The sequence below is a fragment of the Halichoerus grypus genome, chromosome 5, assembly GCF_964656455.1.
Source record: "Halichoerus grypus chromosome 5, mHalGry1.hap1.1, whole genome shotgun sequence".
Classification (NCBI taxonomy): Eukaryota; Metazoa; Chordata; class Mammalia; order Carnivora; family Phocidae; genus Halichoerus; species Halichoerus grypus.
The window spans coordinates 85,917,919-85,924,451 of record NC_135716.1 but is presented as its reverse complement, the minus strand read 5'-3'; the positions used below and the strand labels follow the sequence as shown (position 1 = coordinate 85,924,451).

At 41.2% G+C, this 6,533-nt stretch overlaps 1 pseudogene; it reads right to left on the bottom strand.

Annotated features, from left to right (window-relative positions):
• Positions 1 to 5,384: 5,384 nt before the first annotated feature.
• Positions 5,385 to 5,851, bottom strand: LOC118539624 (large ribosomal subunit protein eL22 pseudogene; annotated as a pseudogene).
• Between the last annotated feature and the right edge of the window lie 682 nt (positions 5,852 to 6,533).

The following is a 6,533-nucleotide window of genomic DNA, read 5'->3' as shown; positions in this document are numbered from 1 at the left end:
GACAGAATGGGAGAGTATGTTGGAAACAATGAATGTGAGGACAGGCCATGAATTCATTTTACCCTTGGATAATAGCTTCACAAAGCACACTGTAGTAAGCATAGACAGAGATCCACCAAACTGAACCTTCCCCTCATACCCTTGGTCTCCACCCTCATGTCATCTCTCATGTGCCCTACCTCAATACCTTGAAACCTACCTCTTTCTAGTCTTAATCAAGAAGCCAGGATAAGAGGCTGGGGGAAGAAAGATTCTCCAGAGGGCTGGTGCTTGGAAAGAAAGGTGCCTGGGAAGAGGTTGGATGAAGAATATTACGAGGCTAGTAGGTGGGTGTATGCAGCTAAATGAAGGATGAAAAAATAAAATAGAGTCAGGAGAAAAGCCAAACTCATGAACTAGAACATGTTTTAAGCTGAAGTAATGAGGCAGAGTTTTTTTTAAATGGTAGAATGAAAAGTGAGGTTAACTTATCAGGAGGTGGATGAAAGCAAAGGAGCAAGGAAAGGAATGAATGAGAGGGTGGCTCAGAACACTCCTCTAATCCACCAAGAAGAAGCATGCATCAGGATATTATTTAACTCAATATGCCTTTAATGTTCAAAAGCTAGACTCATCTTCTGCTGCTGAATATCTTCTGTTGTCCCTCCAGATCCACTCTTCACCCTTCTCCACCCTGCTCTGTGACTCAAAACCCACAGAGTCCTATGACTTCCTGGGTTTGGTCCATAGGAGAGAGCACTGGTAGGAGATCAGAAGTCTGGAGGACTGTAAGGATGGAGTATTTATTCCCCAACTTCCTCATGCCAAGCCGTGACAAGAAGGCTGAGTCCCTCTACCAAAAGCTGCAGATCCTGTGGTGACCACCATGATGTACCATCCAGATTTTCCTTCAGGAATGAAGGACTTATGCCCCCTGGAATCTTTTTTTTTTTTTTTTTAAGTTTTTATTTATTTATTTGTCAGAGAGAGAGAGAGAAAGAGCACACGCAAGGGGAGCAGCAGAGAGGCGGAAGCAGGATTCCCCACTGAACAAGAAGCCTGATGCAGGGCTCAATCCCAGGACCCTAGGATCATGACCTGAGCCAAAGGCAGACACTTAACCGCCAGGTGTCCCTTATTCCCCCTGGAATCTTGAGTAAATAAAGCATGATTGTTATTTTAAACTACTCAGTTTTTTTTTTTTTAAAGATTTTATTTATTTATTTATTTGAGAGAGAAAGAATGAGAGAGAGCACATGAGAGGGGGGAGGGTCAGAGGGAGAAGCAGACTCCCTGCCGAGCAGGGAGCCCGATGCGGGACTCGATCCAGGGACTCCAGGATCATGACCTGAGCCGAAGGCAGTCGCTTAACCAACTGAGCCACCCAGGCGCCCTAAACTACTCAGTTTTGAGGTGACTTATTACAATGGATAACTAAACAAGAGCAATAGATAACTGGGCGCCTGGGTGGCTCAATCGTTAAGCGTCTGCCTTCGGCTCAGGTCATGGTCCCAGGGTCCTGGGATCGAGTCCTGCATCGGGCTCCCTGCTCCGCGGGAAGCCTGCTTCTCCCTCTCCCACTCACCCTGCTTGTGTTCCTTCTCTCTCTGTGTCTCTCTCTGTCAAATAAATAAAATCTTAAAAAAAAAAAAAAAAGAGCAATAGATAACTAAACAAGGTATACCCAAGGTCCTAAGATTAATAATTTGTAAAAATGAATCTCAAATCCAGTTCCTGTGATCAAAGTCAAAATCTTTTTCCAAAGGGGACCATTATAATCCTGTTTAATTCATGAATGCACAGAATGTTCTGCTCCCTGAAATATTCTTACTCCCTACTGATGCCCAAAATGCCATAGATAGATATTTGATATTATGACCCCTGTTGAGATACAAAGACTCCAGGATAACTAATAAGTAAACTTGATTATTCTATTAAACCTTAGTTGGAGATATTTATCAGATTTGAGAAAAGATTTTGATTGACACCAATACTATAAAATAATTGAACTACCCTACATCTTCCAGGAATGAATGAGAGGGTGGCTCAGAACACTCCAATTCAATTTTTCCAATTCTATTCTTTCTCTAATTTGAGATCCTTTTCACTTTAGGGATTGTTAGTAAATGCAGAAGTAGGAAGCATACACATTATTACAGTACATTTTTTATTATTGCTATGTAAAAAACAGATTTGGTGGAATAGCTGCAAAAATTTAAAATTTGTGGTTGAGATTTTCCAGTTTGAGTCACCTCTTTATATGTTAACATCGTGCAACCTAGTTTTAACATTAACCAAAGTCAAACAAAATTAGAAGAGTAAGTCTCCCAGAAATAAATCCATATCGCAATAGCAAATACAAATGATTTAGAGATTTTGCAATCTAAGAATTATTGCATCACTGCATTCTCCCAGTAGCACAAGTAACAAATAGTTGTCTTAAAAGAAATTTGTAACCTTGGTAACAAAATTAGTTCCAAAAAACTAACTTGAAACTTCTTTTTAAGAGGCAGAGAATTTGGGGCACCTGGGTGGCTCAGTCGGTTAAGCATCTGCCTTCGGCTCAGGTCATGATCCCAGGACCCTGGGATCAAGTCCCACATCAGGGAGCCTGCTTCTCCCTCTTCCTCTGATCCTTCTCCTGGCTTGTGCTCTCTCTCTCTGTCTCAGATAAATAAAGAAAATCTTAAAAAAATATATAAAAGATCATGTATTTGTGAAAGTAAAAGAAAATAGTGCTATTAAAAAAACATTCATGGGGCACCGGGGTGGCTTGGTTGGATAGGCGTCTGCCTTCAGCTCAGGCCAAGATCTCCAGGTCCTGGGATTGAGTTCCGCATCAGGCTCCCTGCTCAGCGGGGAGTTTGCTCCTTCCTCTCCTTCTCCCTCTGCTTGTCTCCCCCCTCCCCATCTCATGCTCTCGCTCTCAAATAAATAAATAAAATCTTAAAAAAAAAAAAAAGGAGGGTGCCTGGGTAGCTCAGTCCGTTAGGCGTCTGCCTTTGGCTCAGGTCATGATCCCGGGGTCCTGGGATCAAGTCCTGCGACGGGCTCCTTGCTCAGAAGGGAACTTGCAACTCCCTCTCCCTCTGCCTGCCCCTCTCTCTGCTTGTACTCTCTGTCTCTGTCAAATAAAAAAAAAAAAAAAAAGAACATTCATGGAAGAAAGAGCTTATGAAAATTAAAAATATGAATGCAGAAATTAATAATTCAATAGGGGTAACAGATAAAGTTGAGCAAATCTCCCTGAAAATAGAATAATAAGCAAAAAGATGTGGGAGACTGGCTGGCTCAGTCAGTAGAGCATGCAACTCTTGATCTTGAGGTGATGAGTTCAAGCCCCAATTGGGTGCAGAGATTACTTAAAATAAATAAATAAATAAATAAGAAGTAAAAAGATGGAAAATAGAAGGAAAAAGTTGGGAATATTAAAGACCAGTCTAGAAGGTTCAACATACAATTAATAGGAGTTTCAGAAGAGAACATATAAAACAAAATTATCAAAGAAAAATGTGAGAAAACATCCCAGAGCTGAAGTGCATAAACTTTTAGGCAAATGAGCCCACTGAGTGGTCTTCCAAGAAATAAAAAAGACCTACAGCATGAGGGGCGCCTAGGTGGCTCAGACGGTTAAGCGTCTACCTTCGGCTCAGGTCATGATCCCAGGGTCCTGGGATCAAGCCCCACATCGGGCTCCCTGCTCCGCAGGAGGCCTGCTTCTCCCTCTGCCTGCCGCTCCCCCTGCTTGTACTCTCTCTTTCTCTCTGTCAAAAAAAATAAAATCTTAAAAAAAAAAAAAAGACCGCTCTTCCCCTAAGCGGCCTGAGGTGACCTCTGAAAATGGTTCGCTATTCGCTTGACCCAGAAAACCCTACAAAATCATGTAAATCAAGAGGTTCAAATCTTCGTGTTCACTTTAAGAACACACGTGAAACTACCCAGGCCATCAAGGGTCTGCATATACGAAAAGCCACCAAGTATCTGAAAGACATCACTTTACAGAAGCAGTGTGTGCCATTCCGTCGCTACAGTGGTGGAGTTGGTAGGTGTGCCCGGGCCAAACAGTGGGGCTGGACACAGGGTCGGTGGCCCAAGAAGAGTGCTGAATTTTTATTGCACATGCTTAAAAATGCAGAGAGAAATGCTGAACTTAAGGGTTTAGATGTTGATTCTCTGGTCATTGAGCACATCCAGGTGAACAAAGCCCCCAAGATGAGGCATAGAAAGTACAGGGCTCATGGTCAGATTAACCCATACATGAGCTCTCCCTGCCACATTGAGATGATCCTTACTGAAAAAGAGCAGATTGTTCCTAAATCAGAAGAGAAGTTTGCACAGAAGAAAAAGATATCCCAGAAGAAACTGAAGAAACAAAAACTTATGGCCCGGGAGTAAATTCTGCAGAATAAATGCAAATAAAAATAAAAAGAGAAAAAAAAAAAAGACCTACACCACGATACATTATCATGAAATAATAGAACATCTAGGGTAAAAGAAATATACTAAAACTTCCTGAGAGAAGAGAAGTCAGTCTAACTTCAGAACTGAAGGACAGAGAGTTCCACGAGGAATATTCCTTTAAAGAAATGTTATGACCAGTTACCTGATACATTTGAATATGAGAGAGGAGTTACATTTTCAACAGTGAGTTTAGAGATGAATAAGCAACTATAAAACAAAAGCAAGGGGAGGAGGCAGGGGGATGTCATTATCAATTCAAGGGAAATTAAAAGTTGTACAAGAAAAGACATATACACTGCTTGGCTTAGCTGTGGGTAAATATTGATGATTTTCTAAATGCTGATTCCGCTAAAATTATGATTCAATAATTAATCACCAGGGAAACTCAAATCAAAACCACAATGAGATATCTCACACCTCTCAGAATGGCTAGAATCAAAAAGACAAGAAATAAAAAGTGTTGGGGAGGATATGGAGAAAAAGTAATCCTCATGAACCGTTGGTGGGAATGCAAATTGATGCAGCCACTGTGGAAAAGAGTATGGAGTTTTTCAAAAAATTAAAAATCGAATTACCATATTATCCGGTAATTCCACTATTGGGTATCTACCCAATGAAAACAGAAACACTAATTCAAAAAGATATATGCACCCATATGTTTATTGCAGCATTATTTACAATAGCCAAGATATGAAAGCAGCCCAAGTGTTCATCCATGGATAAAGAAGTTGTGGTATATGTGGTATATAACACAATGGAATATTCTTTATCCATAAAAAAGAATGAGATCTTGCCATATGCAACAACATGGATGGACCTGGAGGGTATAATGCTAAATGAAATGTCAGACAGAAAAGGACAAATACCATATGATTTCACTCATATGTGGAATTTAAGAAACAAAACAAATGAACAAATGAAGAAGAGACCAAAAAACAGACTTTTGGGGGGGTTCCAAAGTTTTATTCAAGAACTTATATAAAATATTCCAGATAAATGAGTTTTAATCCTCACCTTCCTCCTCTTTCTCATCCTGGTAAATCTGGAAGTAACAATTCATAACTGCTGTTGGCAACTATGCACAACCAGTGACGTAGATTATTCTTCAAATATTTTTCGGTGAGATATTTCAAACACCTTTTGGAAAAAGGCACCTCAAAAGGTACAGTAATCTTGCTCTTACTCCTTTCAATGGTTGCAACCCCTCCACCGAGATTCCCAGCTTTTCTATTCACTTTGAATCTCTCTTGAAGAAACCGCTCAAAAGGGGCTGCATCCGTGATTCCATCTTCTACAGGGTGGCTGCGGTCAAGGATAAACTTCAGAGCTTGTTTCTTTTTTTGCCCCCCTTCACCACAAGGTTTTTCACAGGTGTCAGGGTGGCAATGGAGGCGGAAAGGGAAGTGGGCATACTATTCACAGGCAAAGAGCCCGCCAAAAAAACCAGAGGTTTGGGGATTTTTGGGGTTTTTTTTAAGATTTTATTTATTTATTTGACAGAAAGAGAGAGCACAAGCAGGGGGAGCAGCAGAGGGAGAGGGAGAAGCAGCCTCCCTGCTGAGCAAGGAGCCCGACATGGGGCTCGAGGTGGGGCTCGATCCCAGAACCCCGGGATCATGACCTGAGCCGAAGGAAGACGCTTAACCGACTGACTGAGCCACCCAGGTGCCCCAAAAACAGAGTTTTAAATACAGAGAACAAAGTGATGGTTTCCAGAGGGGAGATGGGTGGAGGGATCGGTGAAATAGGTGAAAGGGATTAATAATACACTTACCCTGATGAGCACTGAGCAATGTACAGAATTATTGAATCACGGTATTGTACACCTGAAACTAGCATAACGCTATTATGTTAATTATACTTCAATAAAAAATATAATAACTATATCAGGAGGATAGGATAGAAATATGTGTTGGGGAGTAACACATGATGAGGTTAATCCTCATCTTTTGTAGTTGGAAGTTAAAAGGTAATAATATCTGGGGCTCAGTCAGTTAAGCATGGACTCTTCATCTCAGTTCAGGTCTTGATCTCAGGGTGTGAGTTCAGGCCCCACATTGGGCTCCACGATGGCCATGGAGCCTACTTAAAAA